The 20,127-nt window shown below is 37.8% G+C and overlaps 1 long non-coding RNA gene across 4 annotated transcripts in view; it reads right to left on the minus strand.

The window, feature by feature from the left end:
• LOC119844466 overlaps positions 1-20,127 on the minus strand; it is a 323,486-nt gene that overhangs the window by 198,453 nt on the left and 104,906 nt on the right. The window lies entirely within an intron of this gene.

Consider the following 20,127-nt stretch of genomic DNA (forward strand, 5'->3'; position numbering starts at 1 on the left):
AAATAAGGGTACATACACTGTAGTAAGTATACTAACCATCTTAATTTTTCAAGCGGAAAAATAATATGCTGCAGATTAAGAACATAACAAGGCAGAAAGGAACAAAGTAGAAACGTAACCATTCTCAAATGCTAATGGTTACACCACTGGCTTAAATCCACTGATCACATTTCCGCTAGGCAAAAATTGTAGATCTTTTTTCAGAGAAAGGTAAGACTAATACTATCAAATCATTCACTTTCCCCTTTTTTTGTTGCATAAGAATATGTCTCTGAAATTAACATAATGAAACTAAAAAGTGTAACCAAAACATATTAGATCAAAATTAGTGCAGAAAGATAGAAATTAATTACTTTCATACTCTGTCAAACTTATAATAAAGGTGCACTTTGAAAGAAAAGCAAAATCTTATTTTAAATGGCATTCACTAATGCTATTTCAACAAAAGGGTTTGTGGCCCTGTCAAAAAAAAAAAAACCCACACCTTGACCCTTGACCTTTTCTCATGGAAGAGAATGAGAATAGCCAAAATCTTGTGTATCATATAAACATTTGTTTTGTACAAACATTTTCCTTCTTCATCTAGTTCTGAGTAAAAAAAAAAACTCTAGTCTCTACCAGCATAAATCTGCTTCTTAACAGTCATGTGACTTTTTTTTTTTTTTTTTTTTTTTTTTTTTGCTAACAGCCATGTGCTCGCGTATCATTTTACTCTGAAATAACTATGTGGATTTCAGCTCAACCTTCCTTTACTTATAATGCATGACATAGCTTGTGAGGGAGCATGAGAACTGTCTCTCTTGAAAAACAAGGTTCTCATAGTTGGCCTGTAACCATGGAAGCAGATGCCTTTTTCGCTTACCCCTGCTTACCTCTTTGCAGCCACGAGCTGCTCCCTATTGTTAAAAGGGGTACGCCTTGATTTTTCTTCATCGTGACCGAACTTGCCTCTTCTTCAAAGGGCATGATGCTGCAGGTCATTGGTCTAGACTGTTTGCACGGTCCAGAGAACAGCCTTGATGTAACCCTTGCTCTGTCTGTGCCACACCACCAGCGGTGCGACTGCAGACTGTAGGGGGACATTGGAGATCTGTATTTGAAAAGAAGTCCGTCCGATTTTGCCATTGTGCCTTTTCACTCATCGATCGAATGAATATCGAACCTTCTGTCGTTGCATATGTGAAATAGATAGCTTAGCAAGCACTTTTGTGCCCAAACCTGTTCAGTGGGCCAAACTGTTTTCCTTTTTTCCCCCCAAATATTTTCCTTTGTTAATATATTAATTTCTTATTTACTTTAATTAACCAGGTCCTACTGTTAGACCAACATCTCACTGACAAACTTCAATTACTTTGCTTTAGCCTTCCTAAATTAGCACTCTTTTTGTTTTTGTTTTTAAAAGTACATTCTTTTCAATCATTTTCTTTTAAAATTCACTCCCTAGAAAAACAGTTCTCTCTTAAAAAGTGGAAGGGAGGCAGTTTTTAAATGAAAAAGAAGAGCCCCAGATTGGATTGTTTTTGTTTTAAAACTAAATTATAATGTGATTTTTGCTATAATATATATACAAATAATATGAAAATGAATTTGGAAAGTTCCCAAGGTAATTTCAGTGACTAACGTAACAGTAAATAGAACACAACCAGTAAAATAGAAATAAATAGAAAATAGTAAAATTTTACAGAAATGGCAGAAAAATAAATTAGGTCTACTAGGGTTTACTAAGAAAATTAATAGATTCTTACCCCCCATTACACTAATTTAGTTGTTAATTAAAACATTAATCTAACAATATGGGGAAATTAAAATATTAGTTATCTATCCTGCACCAAGCATCCCACTGGCATTCAGTAAATTTTTTCACTTGGTATCACTGGTCAGCTTCATGTTTGTTAAAAGATGTTTAATTTAAAATATATATTTAACCATACAAAATATTAAAATTATGATAAAACACTGAGGAAACATATCTTGGACATTATTTCTTAACCAAACTCTAGGAATATGTGCAAATAAAATAGTCTATTATAATATAACTGAAATATATAAAACATCTAAGGTGTAAAATGACATGTTCTTGAAATCAATTGGAAACCAGTTTTACTCTTCTTCTATTAGAATGACAAACTCTCTGACCATTGCCTGTGAAAAAATAATAACCTACAGACAGCCATCAACATCTACTCTTTGTAAAATATGTCTGCTTCTACTCTATTCTAATAAAATTCGGATTGCATCAAAAAGGGCTTATATAATCTTCAGGGTGTTGCTTAGTAAGCGTTGTCTGTATATGACATCAGTGGATAGGTAGATAGATAGATAGACAGATATCTAGATACCACTATCTCATACTTCAAGGCATACCTATTTTCTCTAATTGCCACAGGCAAAGGGGAGGTGCACCAAAGAATAAAGAGGGTTATTGTGACAGATGAAACATAATTCACAATGAGTTCTCCTTTCATCCAGCCTTAAGTAGTAGAGGATTACTCCAAGCTGAATTTTAGGGGAGTATGTATGATTTTATTTGATTAATATAAGGACAGGCCAGAGGCTGAAAGGCAACGTAAAGCAATTATGCTTTTGCTGAAGGGTGCTGTGGTATTTTTGTTTGTTGGTTTTTGGGGGGGGGAGGGTTGGAAGTAGAAGAAATGTTAACCTGAAGAGAGTCTGAAGAGACATGGGAAAAAAATAGGAAATGCCAAGCAATAAAAGTTGGGATTTTCTGGAATGGATCATGATAAATGATTTTACTATAATTCTTCATTTGACACTTAAATGAAAAAAGATCATGCTATTTCTTCAGTAAATATGCGCTGTGAAAGTAGGTAAACTAATTTTCATACACTTACTGAACTTACATTGCTTCACAGAAATCCATACCTGAGTCTTCTAACCATGCTGTTTATCATCACAATCAAAATTAAATAACTGTTTTTCAATAAAATGACTTTTTGTTAAACATCTGTAAATTGTGTGAGATGTAGTTTTAGTAAATATGTATGTTTGCATGTATATTTTACAGCCATGTCTATTTCCCCATGATATGCTTTTGAAAACATTATTTTAAGATATTGAATTAAATTGTGAAAGAATGCTAATTTCTTATTTTACAATTTCTCCCTTTTTATGTATAACTATTTTTTTAAAATCAAAATTTACAATTATAATGGTTTTGGACAACATTTTAAATAGAAAAAGCTTGCAGTAACAGCTAAGTTGCTTGGCAAAAGGACTATATTTCAGTTTCTCTGCAGTAAATATGTTTGTTGAGATTAATGAAACTTTTTTTTAGCAGTAGGCAACATCTATTGTTGTGTTTAATTCAAATATTAGTAAATTAAACTCTTCAGTCTTCCAAAAGTACAATATTAATATACAGTGTGTATATACGTAAACTGTATTGTATAGTATACAAAACATAGTTTTGTATAGAGAATATAAACAAGTCTGAAAGAAAATGTACCTCCTAAATGTACTTTTCAGTTACATTAACTATACTTAATATTACATAGATACATTAACTATACTTTTGCTTACATATTATAGATATAGGAAAATTCAAATCACATACTTGGTACTTTTTGCTAAACTTTACAAAAAATTATTTGAAGCATTTGTAACTATTGAAACTGCATTATTATTAATTAGAAATAAATTATTACTAGAGTTCTGTGTATACCTTTCATATTTTTCTTTCAAATATAAAATAAAGATTAATTAGACTATGCCCTTTCTTTTCTTGATTGCTCCGATAATGATACTAGCTAAGACGATTTAGCTTCTGAACAGCTTAGTATATACTTAAGTAAATGGCTTGGAAAGTAGAAGAATATTCATATGAAATGAACATGTGAATTAAAATTTTCTGAATTGCCAAAGAAGGTTGACCCACATACTAGTTATTTTATTATTGTATTGCTATTTTATGATATATGTTTTATGCTGTTCTTCAAAATATTCATAAAAATAATACAAGCATTGTATAAAAACATTATTAAATAGCTAGATAACCTCATATTTTGCTTTGGTTTAGTAAGTGGCATGGTCTATGCTTATATTTGTACTGTAATCTTGAAATGAATAGTCAGAAAACCTGTAAAGATACAAGATTAGAATGAAAGCATATGTGGTATATTTAAAAGGAAGGTAACAGCCAAAAAAGATAATTCAAACCAACAAGAGCCCTCAGATCAAAATATTTATGACAGTGGGATATTAATGTACTCCCTGGCATATGTGTAAATGATAAATGAATGAATTATATTCATATCAGTAAGGAATAAAAAACCTCTATTATCTATTGACTAGGTTTTTTATTCCTTATTGATATGAAAATTATATATATATATATATATATATATAAAGTACATGCCAAATGAAATTATTTTATTCTGATGAGAATACTTTCTTTCAACTGTTATCGCTTTAGAATCCATTGTATCTTTGCTATTTATTGTGAAGATTCTAAACAGTATAGAATGTATACTCAATATTTATTCAAAGGATCAAATTGTATTTTAGCTGGACATACTTAGTCATATAAAGTATTAATTTAAATGATGTTGCTCTAACTTATACATTTTCTAACAATGTTTGCATTCAATGTATTACAATTAATTCCATTTGTTGCACTGTCTTTAAAACTAATGTTAAATAATATTCATTGTTGATATTGTATATAAAACCTACAGTAAAAGAGAAGACAGAAGCTTTTTAAAACTAAAAGCATTTTAGATCTACATATAAACAGAAGTATGGCATGCAGGTATTTAGGTTTAAAGATACAAAGCATACTAATATGTTGAAATTGCACCATATGTACATATTACTATAAATAATAAATACAAATATTTGTATAACAGCTCATCTTAATTTCCGTTGCTGGAAAATCCAGATGGAGTATAAAGCATTTCAGTCAGTTATTCCGAACTTTCCTTCTCAGCTTTTATTTTAAAAAAACTCCTGAAATTAATTTTTATTTTTAATTGAAGTTCAATTTGCAGGTATTGTTGCTACACACTCTACGTGGACTTAAAATATTTATAATAATTTAAGATTTGCAATATTAGGAGATTGCAGTTTGGAAAGCGGCAGCACTGTGAATGGGAAAAAAAATCACAGACTTTGATTTTATAAGACAAGCTGGATAGGAGTCAAAGCTGCCACATACGGTGTGAAAAAATGCCACCCTGGTGTGAACAAAGGGTTTAAAATGGAGTCAAGAAGCGTGCAAGCTCAATGTCTAAGCTTTTCCTGTGAATTGTTCTGCCACAACCTGCAGGATATCAAGTGGGCTGGGAAGAATAGAGAGCTCTTGGAAGCTTCAACAGAGTAAAATTAGCAGTCAGAAATGTTAGGGTTTCTTTTGTTTTGTTTTCTTGTTTGCGCATCATTACAATAAGCTGTTTTACTAAAAACAGAAAATAAATTAAAGACAAAAATAAATTTCAAAACATGGGAAGAAATCATGAAGTGTCCTGCTATCTTCGTTGTTGAAGCCCTTAGTTTGCAACAAAGGGAAGGAATTTACAAATCAGATCATTCATTTTATGAGCGTGAACCATATCTACAAAAAAACCCCCAATGAAATAATATATATTGCCAGTAAAAGTCTTTGGGACCTCTTATTGAGCTAACACCTGCACAAATAGATATTTTAAATTCTTATTGGGTGGTGTGGGTGGGTGTGTATATTTGTTATATATATGATCAGAAATAAAAAGGCAATTCAAACATGTGAAAAGAACAGTGCGCCTGACACAAATAAGTGCAGCTTTTTGTCCCTCACTTTACAGCATAAAGCTATAAATCTGCATATTCAATTCATAAAACATTGTCACCTAAAATAAGTTATAGAAAAGAGTGCCAAGAGCATCTCCATATGTTCTGTGTTAAAGTCACCAAGAAGCTGAGTTGACAATATTTAACACTGCAAATTTAGGAATCAAACATATTTTACAAAATAGAATGACTTTACATATGTACTAAAGCAATATGGTAAAGGATTGATGCTAAAAAGGCAATCCTGCTTTAAAGCTATTTCAGAAAGTTTTCATGGTATAGCCAACAGTACAAATTCCCTTAAAAGAAAATGCCAAACATATATTATTATTCCTAAGCAAAATTATTGTTAAGATTCAAAGAGGAAGACACATTCTAACACAACTACTAGTACATTTTCTAGAAAATAAAGACACTGTCCAGTCTATTATATTACATTTGCATTTTAATTAAGGTTTGGATCTACAGCTACGGTCTCTATAGTCTGTGAATGCAGGTCAAGAGAAACATTTTTCTATTTACTCTTTGTAACTCTGGATAGAAATCAGTCTGTTACTTTCATTACAACCACACAATCAATTCCATTTAAAGTACAATGCAACAATCAAGTCCAAGGACAATATGGATCTCTGAAAAACCCTCATACTATTTACGGAATTTATTTAGTATGACTTCTATTAGGATTTCTCTTCTAATTATTATACAAGCTTTTACCAACAATTTTTTCCAAAATACTTTTAACTGTAATTCAGTGCATAAACCACAAATTAAGAAACTAATTTACCAATCCCTGAACTGATTCCTAAAAGTTGTTCTTCAATAATAATATGAATAGTTTAATAAAGAACAATCCCCTGGGGGAAAAAACACCTATCTTAAACAACATCATGTTAGGTCATGATTACTCCATTGTTGCCACAAGATTTGATGTTATAATATATTATATATTAGATATACCATAAAACAGATATATATTCACACATGCAGAGAGTAAACTCAAGCAGTCCATCGTAGAACAATATAAAGTTTATCAACCTGAAAAGCATTCCCAATATTCTTTCCTCAATTACACTCCTCTTCCTCTTCCCAACAGGAAAACAAAACCAAAAAGAAAACAACCTCCCCCCTTTTTTTTTCAGTGCTATCGCTGAGTTTCATGAAAGACACCAAAATGAGGCATTTGAACATAGTAAATATTAACAGTTTCTCTCCCTGCACACTCAAAAACCTATGTATGGTCATTTGGTTAAATATAGTTTAGTCACTATGTTCATAATTACTTTACTATATTTTGGTACCACATACCAAAACAAAGCAGACATGTCAGATTTTAAAACTGACTATTAAAACCCAAAAACCAAATGCTTTTCACTACTGCTTACTTTATGCTTTATTTTGACTTCCTAACATATTTCCTTCTCTATCTCAGGATTTGGAGTATTTTGTGATCTAGTTTTTTTCTGTTCCTAGCTGGAAAATAAGCTGTCAAATGAGCATTGTTGTAAAAGAATATAATACAATAAAAAGTGTTCCACATACAAATTTTTGGACAATAAAATGCCTATGGTTTGCAAGTAAAACACTGTCTTGAACAGTCTTGACGTTTTCCTCTATGTTCATTATTTTATTTATCATTTTGTTCAAGTGGGTGCCTTTTCTCAATAATACATCAGAGAAGCAGTATAAAAATCACTGTGGAATACATAATACAGTAGTGTTCTAGAATGTGCAGTTAGAGAATATTAGACTTCTTCTAGATGAGCTACATCCACATTTCTATGCTGCAGCTTTCTACAGTTTTGAGGACAAATGGCAAAACAGTTTATGAAACAGGTATGAAAACCCTGTATAGTTCTGATGATGTCATCACCTTTTTCTTTTTTTAAAGCCATCCTTAAACTGTTGTTTCTGTCAACCGATGGCCAGACAGAGCAGAAAACCAAGTAGCAAAGTCTCCCATCGGCTGGTTATTCTCACTATGTGTGCGCGCGTGTTCATGCACATCTCCTGCTCATCACTAAAGCCGAGACTCTTGAGACCCACAGGCCCCCTCCAATTCATAGCTAAAGGTGAGCTAAACAATGTGTCATCCTATAGCCTAACCAGGAAAAGCGGGTGTTAAATCTCGTTCATTTGAAAGCCACATTCTGCATACCTGCCATAAAGAAAAGAAATAATTATATCCCAATCATGCCACGGTTCTGACTAACATAACAGCAAGTAAATTCACTGAAAGTTTCCTAATAATGTGGCATTGCCAGGGGAGAAACTACCCTGACAGACTTGAGTTTACCCCCAGCGCAAACCTTAAATAAGCAAATGTAATTTTTTTCCTCCTGTTCAGCTGTGTTTACATGCCACTGCTTCCCTTGCCTGCAGCAGCATTCTTTTTTCCAGAGCTCCTGTTTATTTTCCATTCACTGCCCATCTGCCAGCAGTGGCGCTAATGCACCCAAGAAGGCTTCATTCTTCTCAGTCGTAGCAACTGCAGTGTTCTAAACTGTCTCCCATTTTAAGGCAAACAAAACATGGGGAATAAAGAGATTCAATACACTGGGTACAGGGGGTAATCCAGACTCTCAGGATTTCAGGCAAGCCTATTTGGAAGGATGAAGGGCTGGGCTAAGTATGAGGGGTCCTACTTGCAAGCAAGAAGTCAGGGATAATTGCTAACAGGGAACATTCACTCCACCTGCATAAAACTCAACAGATCAGACATTAAACAAACAGGGGGTGGCGTGGTAAAAGTCACTGAACCCTCAAGTCCAGGGATAGATTCAGAGCTCCATGTGCTGCCACTCCAGCCTACGCCCAAAGCTTCTCAGAGCTAATTGTATAGAGTTTTGAGATTATTGCCTCATTGTAAATAAAATCTGTGGTCCCTCCCCTACACATACACCCCACCCCCCGAGCCTCCCAGAGGAATAAGTGATACAGAGGGCCTCGCACTGGTCCTTCACATTAGGGTGAACTTCAGCAACAGAAGGGAAGAATAAAATGCCGTGAAGAAAGGAGGTGATACCAATTTACAGAAGGAAGGGAGGAGGAGAGGCTGACTTGCAAACTTTACAAGTAGGTGATTTTCTTCTTTGGATTATTATATACAGGAACTACATGACTGGAACATGGTTTGGTTGCTCTGGGCTCTTCATCATAAGCAACCAAATGTTTTTTTCCACTTTAAAATGTATGTTAAAATGTACACCAGACTCTGGGCTCAATCATACAATCAAATCCCCTCACACAGTTTCTCTTCACCCAGATGGGAGAAGGAACAGACATCGATCCACAGCAGTACCCCGTCTCCCAGACAATTTCTCAATGGGTTCAGGGATTCAGGCAGGAAAAGGGAGTGAGCAGGCCAGAAAAAGTGGATAGATCAAGGCCAGGCCAGAGTGATATGCATCACTCCTCCATTGACATTATAGAGCAGGGGTCGGCAACCTTTCAAAAATGGTGTGCTGAGTCTTCATTTATTCACTTTAATTTAAGGTTTCACGTGCCAGTAATACATTTTAATGTTTTTTAGAAGGTCTCTTTCTATAAGGCTATATATTATATAACTAAACTATTGTCATATGTAAAATAAACAAGGTTTTCAAAATGTTTAAGAAATTCATTTAAAATTAAATAAAATGCTGATCTTACGTCGCTGGCCCCACTCAGCCTGCTGACAAATTGGGGTTCCATTCACCTAGGCCGGCAGCAGGCTGAGCGGGGCCTGCAGCTGGGACCCTGGCTGTCAAGGGGCCGGCAGCCAGAACCCCAGACCGGCAGTGGGCTGAGCAGGCCCAACAGCCAGGATGCCAGTGGCTGAGTGGCTCAGCCCACTGCCAGTCTGGGGTTCCATCCACCAGCTCCTGCCAGGCCTCCTGGCCCCGGTCTTCCCGCTGCTGGTCTGGGATCCTGGCCCTGCCCACATAGTGGGTACCTACCTTCTCCCTGGTTCTGGCCCATTCTCTTTCTCTCTCTCTGCACTGAGCTGAGGGTGGGAGTGCACTGAGCACAGGGCTGGGGGTGAAGGAGCAGGCTGGGGGTTGGGGTGTAGGGTCTGGCCAGGAGCTAGCATGAGGGAGGGGGCTCAGGTTGGGACAGGAGGTTTGGGTGTGGAGCACTTACCTGGGCAGCTCCCATTTGGTGCGAGGGGTGCAGGTGGGAATGTGGAGGGTGCAGGAGTCAGGGCATGAGGTGTGGGGGGGGGCTGGGTATGTGGGGGGGATGCAGGAGTCAGGGCAGGGGGCTGGGAGTGTGTGAGGGGGGTGCAGGAGTCAGGACACGGAGTGTGGGGAGGGCTGGGTATATGTGCGGGGTGTGGCTCACAGCAGGCGGCTGGAGGGGATATGCCCTGATTCTACCCGCCTTCCCCAAGGCCCCATCCGCACCTCTTCTCCGCCTCCTTCCCGGAGCAGCGAGCGTGCTGCAGCTCCGCTTATCCCCCTCCCTCGCAAGGGCCATCAGCTGACGGGTGGCAGGGAGGGAGAGAAGGAGGGGCAGGAACCAGCACACGGGGGAAGAGGCAAGGAGGGGGAGCTTGCCTGCTTCTTCACCCTGCCCCCAAAGGGGAGTGGAGAAGAGCAGGCCAGGGCAGGCAGGATTTTAATGGCTCGCTGCGGCCTGCCGGGGTCCCGGCCTGGGTTTGGCAGCGGGCTGAGCGGGGCCGGCAGCTGGGACCCGGCCAGCAGCCGTGTGCCATTAAAAATCGGCACGCATGCCATAGGTTGCCAAACCCTGTTATAGAGGTTGTCCTGGAAAAATAATATATTCCAGAATATGTTATCTTTCTGCAGGCACGCTCCATTGTAGGGATCTCCCTTTAAGTGGTGACTTGAGGGAAGCTATCTGACGTGGAAGCCCTCTCAGACTGTACTAATCCGGACAGATCCAGGGGATCTGAAGGGCTTGAGAGCTGGTCCCACCACCTGTTCCCTCGGAGTGACACCCTGATGAACCAACTGGAAAGAAACAATGCAAGGGAAATTTTGCCAAGATACCTCCCCCAGAGCCCTTGTCTGGGGGTTTTCCTACAGGATTGGGACAACTGGGTCGTATTATTAGGGGGTGGGGGAGAAAATTATTCTTAGACTAATATATAAGCTTAATTTTGAAGGCTATATTCTGATTTATCAATGAAAAGGTGATATAAATGTTTAGAAACACACCACAATGCCATGAGGGAAAGGGCCTGGCTCTCACTTCTCCTCTCACAAATGGAACAGCAGCATTGGTTAAGACAGAAGCTCCACCCTTACAGCGTCTTTTAATGCTCAGACATTGAAGCATACATGTAAGATAAGAACATTCGTTGCTGGCAAGACCTTGGCAATTCTTTCCTTAACTTGTAAATCCCCTGGTATGGGCTTATTTTAGTACCCTGACTCCATTTGAAGATAATTTATTATGGTGCGTGTTTGTTTTTAAACAGAGATTGGAAAGGAAAATAAATCTTATGCTGTCCGTGTATAATTGTTGATACAATAGATTGAAATGTCTCCTTCAAATCACTTGGGGATTTTTAAGTGCATTTTATTGACATGATAGTCATTATGGATTCTTCAGACTTGTTATAGTTTATCATTGCAAGGCTTATGGTTTTAAGTAATATCCTGAGTATGCATTCACAGCATGCACTCCAACAGTTTCTTTAATCTCAACTAAATTCCATTAAAGGTATGTACTGTACCTGTCTCTAAGAAACAATACAGAAGTATTTGTATAGCATGTTATAGTAATAAAACAATGTCAGTCTGGCTCAACTGGTACCATTCTGGCTCATGAAAGTTGTGATTTGAGGTCCAACACCAGAACATAAGCTCATACCAAGGTTGTTACATCATGCTGCAGTATTAGGAGTGCAGACTCAGAGCGCATTCTTACAGATCCAGCTTCAGTGAGAAATTAAAGTGAGGGTCCCTTCTGCCCATCCCTGGCAATGTCTTAGATGAAGGTAAAATCTCATGACACTGAAGAATGTGTAAATGACTGTTGCACAGACATAAAACATGGCCACATTGGGTCAGACCAATGGTCCATTTAGCTCAGGATTCTGTCTTTTTGTCTTCTACAGTGGCCGGTGCAAGATGCTTCAGAAGGATATGAACAGAACAGGGGAATTTATCGAGTGAGTGATCCATCCCATCATATAATCCCAGCTTCTGAAAATCAGAGGTTTCAGGACACCTAGAACATGGGGTTGTGTCCCTGAGCATCTTAGCTAATTGCCATTGATGGACCTATCTTCTATAAACTATCTAATTTTTTTAACCCAGTTATAATTTTGGCCTTCATAACATCCCCTGGAAATGAGTTCCCACAGGTTGACTATGCATTGTGTGAAGAAGTATTTCCCTGTGTTTTCAACCCGCTGCCTATTAATTTCATTGTGTGACCCCTGCTTCTTGTGTTATGTGAAGGGGTAAATAGCATTTCCTTATTTACTTTCTCCACACCATTCATGATATTATAGACCTCTGTCATATCCCACCTTAATCATCTCTTTTCTAAACTGAACAGTCCCCCTTTTAAATCTCTCCTCATATGGAAGCTGTTCCATATCCCTAATCAGTTCATTGTTCTTCTCTGTACTTTTCTCCAATTCTAATATATCTTTTTTGAGATGGGGCAACCAGAACTGCAAACAATATTCAAGGCTGTGGGCATACTATGGATTTATATAGTGGCATTATGATATTTTCCAACTTATTAGCTTTCCCTTTCCTAATGGTTCCTAACATTGTTAGCTCTTTTGACTGCGTCTGCACATTGTATTTCATCTGCGATTTTGTTGCCCAGTCACAGAGTTTTGTGAGACCCCTTTGTAACTCTTCACAATCAGCTCTGGAATTAATGTCTGAGTAATTTTGTATCATCTGCAAACTTTGCCACCTCACTGTTTTCCCCTTTTCCCGGATCATTTGTGAATATTTTGAACAACACTGATCCCAGTACAGATACTTGGGGGACCCCCGCTGTTACCTCTCTCCATTGTGAAAATTAACCATTTATCCCACTCTTTGTTTCCTGTCTTTTAACCATAAGTGACCCAATTTTAGTCCCCTCTGCAAGCCATCTCTTGATGACTGAATAGCTCCAGCCTTCAACCTATTCTGGGAAGTGAAAATAGAGAGAATGACTCATCCACAGCCCATTGTAAATTTCACTAAACTGCAAGCCCCAAGAGTATGAATTCTAGTCCCAGCACTCTTCCAGTGACTGCTGTTAAAATTTATGTGAAGCTCACAGTTCTAGCAAAGCTAAGGTTTCACCAATTACCTTGTGGGAAAGGGTAACTGGCGTTCAGCCATTTCACAAATAAGATCACAGAGTTCGCACAAGTTCATTTCAGGCAGAAGGAACATGGCAAATCAGATACTTCTGTAACAGATACTGCCAGTGTGGCTTGGTGTCATCCTTTAGCAGTTAGATCACATATAGAGGTTGTGACTCCACTACCGACAGTATACTGAGAGTGCTCTTTCTTTAGATCAGGTTGAAGAGGTTCAAGCGTTCACATAAAGTCATCAAAGGTTCAGTCCCCACAAACAACCCAGACAGGAACATTGCTACATTTGCTATGTTGCCTGTAAATCTTGACCACAGTCTGTTCCCAAAGTCAGAAAGAGAAACCAAGAATCCTGACACAGAGTTACAGTACTGCTCAACTACTCGTGTAACCGTGGCAATGTGTATGCATTGTGTTACCCTGTATGGGCTTATCACATAGGGTATGTCTACACTGGGACAAAAGGGCAGCTGACTTGATATTGCAGGGCTATAAAATTGCAGTTTAGACATTCAGGCTCGGGCTGGATCTTGGGTTCCGAGACCTGACATGCGGGGAGGGTCTCGGAGGCCGAGCCCAAGCTTGAAAGCCTAAACTGAAATTCCATAGCCCTGCAGCCCGAGCCCTGCAAGTCCAAGTCAGCTAACCCAGTCTCTGAGACTCGGTGCCGGGGGTGTATATGCACAGATAATAACAGAATGCTGCTCCCCTTCTCCCCATTTATGCCTATAGCTGAAGTGGTGTGGCTCTGAAGGCTGTGGATTCAAACTCTGCTGATAACACCATGTGGTTAGAGAGTATACAATTGCCTGTTCACTTTATACAAAAGGATTATTTGGACTGACCTGGTTCTTCGCTTTTACTGAAGATTTACCCATAGTGGGAATATCCAAATACAGAACTCCAGTCTTCTGCTTTTAACGGTATGATGCACTTTTAGAATCATTTCAGTGCAACCAAAGGTCACCAAATGATTTCAAAAAAAGAAAAGGAGTACTTGTGGCATCTTAGAGACTAACAAATTTATTAGAGCATAAGCTTTCGTGAGCTACAGCTCACTTCACGAAAGCTTATGCTCTAATAAATTTGTTAGTCTCTAAGGTGCCACAAGTACTCCTTTTCTTTTTGAGAATACAGACTAACACGGCTGCTACTCTGAAACCTGTCAAATGATTTCATAATCAGTTAACACTTCAACTTAATTTCCAGTTTGCCAAATACTCCTACATAACTGAAGCCTAATTTGCCATACTGTACAAAGAGGCCTTGTTTATTCTCATTCCACCATCAGGATCTAACTCATAATTCTAATGCACTTTGAAGAACTTTAAACATATTATGAAAGCAAGTCTGGTTTTATTCTGTGTACATTATTTATCCTTCCAGGCTAGAAACCACTTTCAAATCATCACATTTCTTTCTCTATATAAACAACAAAAGCAATTCATTCACAGCAAAATATAACACAAGTATTAGGAAGGTTTATCAGCAAACAGTATAAACTATGCAACAACAAGAAGCAATAGTGACACACCCCAATCTTAAAACAAATTAAGAAAACCTAATACATATTTTATTAGAAAACCGACATCTATTTTGTTCTGCTCAGTGTTTTTAAAATTCACTGGAGGTCAGTCTTCAAGTCCTTGCTTAGGCAAAACTGACATTTTATTTCAATGTAAACTTTGCCTATCAGAAGCCTTCAACATTGCAACCAGAGTGAGAAGTAGTATGGCACATAAAATGAGAAACACATTTGAAATTAAAATACTTAGCTACCATGAACACTTGTTACTTCATTGAGGGTAGTAGGCTTTTTCTGAAAAATAGCAAAATCTGAGATACCAACAGACCAAAAGGCTATAGAATCACTTTCTGCTAAACATAAAATCATCAAGTTTGCTAAATGCCCCAAAGTGAAACCAATGATTTAAATGCACATCCACAATTAGAGGCTCACAACAGGTATTTAACATTATATATGCAGGAGAAAACTTAGGGACAGATTCTGTTCTCAGAACTGCATTGCATCAATCCAACTTATTTAAAATAAATGTATCCGATAGATATTTAGCTGTTGATTCAGGAGTATTCTATAGTTAGCAGTTGATCCATGGGTGTTCAACCAAAATTAATAGTTCTTAAGATCCACATGACTTTTGCATCTCTGACAGAGGGTCTCCACCTCGTGCCAAAAAGCAATCACTTAGCTAGGAAGAAAAAATGTTTCAAAGTCTACAAATGCATTCTACGCTACCTTCAGAAACAGACAATGCTGGAGTCAGAATTACTGGGGATAGCTTCCTGACTGCTTATCTGGAAAAAATACCCTCTTGAGTCTCCTAAAAGGAGCAGCTGTAGGGCAATATCTGATGATTTTATTCAGTTCACTCTGATAGAAACTCTCCAAACAGAGATCCCCCAGGTTAACAATACTCCCTAGAACTCTGGGTCTATAAACTAATATTCGGTTATATTTATCCTCATATGCAGTTTTCTTAATCTGCTGCAGAAAATATTATTATTCAATGAATATTAATACTTGCTATTTAATATTTAATCCAAGTATAATTTGTATTCATATAAAACAATACTAATTTTACTTAAATGTTTCAAATATCTATGTGAGAGTGAATAAAAGGGAAATTGCTTATCTACCTCTGACCATATATTGATCAGATTTGCTATATTGTTGGGCAGTGCGTGTGTATTAAATGACATTAGACTATGAGAATTTAGGGCAATTCTATGCAATATATTATATTTCTAGTTCATTATGGATGGGTACTTTGGACTATACCATTTCCTGGAGCATAAAGTCAATGTTAAATCAAAGATTTATCCTCTACATAATGTTAATCAGATGGACACTGCTGGTCTGTACAATAATCAAAAGATAAAGCAGCCTTTCTGGAATAGTCAACCAGAAAAAGGTATATGCTGAATGCTTAGGAATCTCTCCAACTCCAATTTGCATCCATAGTGGCAAACTCACTGCTAACTGCTTGAGCTATGCAGCCATTGAAATTGCTATCAACTGTATTCCAAAACTAACCCTTGTAAGTGGCTATGAATGCTCATTTTGGAATTAATGTAGCCTTCAAAGCCTGCCCCCTTCCTAGGTCTGGAATAAAAGGTGCTTATGCCTGATTGCCATGAACCAATTGCCCTATAACCGTGATTGGAGTGAGAGAACTCTTAACATTTACAAGATCCAACTAGCTTAGGACTTGTCTTTGTTGCTACACACAAGATTTACCTTCAGACCTAGGACTGTAATAACTTTTGAAGTGTGCAAAGATCCAGCCAAAGAGGAGGGAAGGACTAAGGACACAACATCATGGTTCATGTGAGGTTGGAAGCTCATTTAGATCCATAAAATTTGTACTCTGTATATTTCTCACCGTCTCTTGCACTTTTTTAGACTTGAGCTGTGGCGCAATATTCCTCTACAGTGCTCAAGCTTCAAACAGCATGTATGGCCTGAATAGCTATACTGATTTAAACCAGTGGTTCTCAAAACCGGTCCGCCGCTTGTTTAGGGAAAGCCCCTGGCGCCGGATTGGTTTGTTTACCTGCCATGTCCACAGGTTCGTCCGATTGTGACTCCCACTAGCCGTGGTTCGCCACTCCAGGCCAATGGGGGCTGCGGGAAGTGACGCGGGCCAAGGGACGTGCTGGCCACCCTTCCCGCAGCCCTCATTGGCTTGGAGCAGCGAACCGCGGCCAGTGGGAACCGCGATTGGCCAAACCTGCGGACGTGGCTGGTAAACAAACCAGCCCGGCGCCAAGGGCTTTCCTGAACAAGCGACGGACCAGCTTTGAGAACCACTGGTTTAAACTACATAGGGAAATGATTTACTGGTAAAGCAAAAAGCCAAGGACATTGTTTCTCAGCACTGAATTACATGGGTAGCTTTCCTTATCTGAGTTTTCCCTTGAACATTACTTTAAATACTGAATAATCACAGGTCAGCAATATGTTTTATATACATTTTAGATTTTTTTCTAATAGTAAATGTTGATTATTTTAATTTTGGGCTTTTGAGACCTTTGTGTACATCTATAAACTTCCCCCAATGTCCAACAAAAATAAGAACAGAACTATTTTTAGTAAACCCCCAATACATATATGAATTAGTATCATAATCAAAGCTAAAACATTGACAATATGCTCCAGGAATATGGCTTTGGAAATTCCATGCATAGTAGATCAACCAGCACCATCCAAGATTTTCATAAGAAAGAACCCTGTATGGGCAGCTTAAATAGTATGGCAAAGAAACAGATGTCTTAATACTATTTTCAATTTTAGCATTTTTTTTCTTTCAAAAGTCAAGGATCTAGCCAAAGCCCTTCAGGTCTTGACTTTGTGTCCTGCAAAAAATCCAACATACTATATCCAGCAGTGGAAAAATTCATCCACCTATACAAAGAGGGATGCTTTCTCTAGCAAATGCTGGTGTGTACATCATCCCTTTCTACAAAATTTCAGATTTCACTTTAAAAATGTGAACTTAAATTTCTAGCTCTTATCGTTGTGAAAATAACCTTCCAAAAATGAATCGGATATTAACTGATGCAATACAGTCTTTCTATTTTTCAGTGAGGTAGCTCTGGTGCCTCAGATGCTGCCATAGCATCATCAACCCTAAAATAGAAAAACTGATATGACACTGAAAGTTTCTTAACTACTATTCATAAGCCTGTGGTTAACAGTGAAACTGTCAACAATCATATTAGTTTCATTCTGTGTCTGCTTTGGAAGTAGCACAAGAGACTGGCACTGGGGCTATTCACAAAGGCAAGATCCAAAAAATGGAAGCTGGGCAGTGTAATCAATAATACTTAGCTCTTATATGGTGTTTTGCATCAGTAGATCTCAAAGCTGTTTACAAAAGAGGTGAGTATCATTATTCCCATTTTACAGAACAGAAAACAGGAACAGAGAGGTGATGTGACTTGCCCAAGGTCAGCTATGCAGGTCAGTGACAGAACCCAGATCAGAGTAGCAGAAAACCTCTCCCATATTCTTGCAGCAGCAGGAGGCTGTAGAAGATAGTCAGAGCCATGGAGACCTGCCCAATCACCCTTCACACTAGTCAGGAAACAACTGAATTAATTATATATGATTATAAGAAACTACTACCGCTCTTGTCCAGTTGAAAAAAGAGAGTAATTTGTAATTCTGTAAGTAAATTTTCACTAATTTCTTGTATATTACAGGGTTTAGGGGAGATCCGAGTTTCCCTTCTTTCTACCGTATACCTTACTCTACAAAAGGGTAAGAAAGGGGGTGGGCATGTTCTTACATGCTTTTTCAGCACTTACACATCTTCATGAGACGATCATAAAGTTATTCAAGATATGAAAGCACTGGGAAATGAAGTACAATTCTTTGTTTCTGATATCTGTAGAAAATTGTTGTTTTCTTATCAAAATGCAAGGATTTGTCTGAAATATTGAAAAGATTTGTATCTGGATGAATCACAGAATCATCCAAAAGACTTAAGGGGGCGGGGGAGAGAGAAAACAGAATTTTTGGTCATTCTGTCCACCTTTCCAGATCAATGCAACATTGTCCTTCTAGCATAATTACCACCATTTCTCTGAGGGGAAAAATATTCTGCAGTTCAAGAGAACAATATCACAAATAAGATGTTAACATGGAATAATTTTATAATGTTACTAGTTTCATACAAGAGTCTCATAGACTTCTATAATGATTGCTGCGAATTCAACAAAAGTCAACTAAGAGGTCTCTTTCCTGGAAAACAACAACTTAAAGAGTAGATGATATGCAATATCCTGTTTCCCCCTGTAGGACCAATGTGTTTTGCAGTCCTGTCTCATACAGGTGGCGAATGATGTTTGCAGTTTTGGAAAGTGTTTGGTTTTTCCCCTCACACATATTTTTCTTCTGTATTTGGGATGCTGTGAAGGTAATTTTAAAACATGCAAGTCTCAGCCAGTACCTCCCCTTGCCATTGAGTTAAAAGAATGCTTAAAAGGCTCTCCATTTTACAGCAACTTTTGAGTTTAGAACGAGAGTTCTCTCTCTCTCTGGAGAGGAGAGGAAATAAATAAGAGGCCGATAATGAGATGTTGTAAGTTATGCAAAGCATAATGATGTACATGTTGTTAAGGGACCTTGAAATCCTGACCCTACTAAAGTCAACCACAAACTCCCACTGACTTCAATAGGGCCACAGATTTCACTCCTAATCTTGTTTGCAAATGTACTGTTTGCTTATGCAATTAAATGACCAGTAGAAGTTGGGAAGCTGCTCTTTACCTTCTGTGTAATCCTGGAGATCTCTGTAACAGAGAGGCTGTTACAGAGGCTAGAAGCTGAAGCATTGTATACCTATAAGGTGGAGTAATATTGATCTTAAACCAATGATCTTTTGGGAAATATAGTTAAGTGAATGGATGGCCATATAGTGTTGCAGGCACATTTGCAGTTAACTAAAGAATGTGGTTTTATTAAGGGAATTTTTGTATTAAGGATGTTTTTAAAAAGCAAAGAAAATAGTCTGCAGCACACATGAGTTAGTCTTTTCTGTACAGATATGAAGTGGGAGATTTCAGTGGGCTGAGAATCACAAAGCGCTGAGGTGAACACCAAAGGGTGCCTTTTAGCAGGTTTCGGTGCGGCTGTATGTTAATATGGGAATAGGCAGTAGCCTACACATAGCAGTAAACTATGGACGTGGAGATAATGCCTCTGTATTGTAAATTGGCAGATAACTCATTAAAGCCATGGAATCTATTTACTTTTGTATTTTGGTCATTTTAACCCTTTTAACATTTCAATGTTTTGGTTTGGCAATAATTACTTCCTGGTTCTTCAGTGAGACCTCTCAACCCTTTACTAGCCCTTCTTCTCAATTTTTCTTCCAATGCAATCTCTAGTATGAGTATAATAAATGTATTTTCTTACTACTTTAAGAATGTACAGATTCCTGCAGGACCCAGCGCCCTACCTATATGAGACCAAATTATAGCCGATTTTTGAACACTCAGACAAATACAATTGTCTTTTAAAAGAAAGAGCCATAGCC

Source organism: Dermochelys coriacea, chromosome 1, assembly GCF_009764565.3.
Source record: "Dermochelys coriacea isolate rDerCor1 chromosome 1, rDerCor1.pri.v4, whole genome shotgun sequence".
In the NCBI taxonomy this organism is placed as follows: Eukaryota; Metazoa; Chordata; order Testudines; family Dermochelyidae; genus Dermochelys; species Dermochelys coriacea.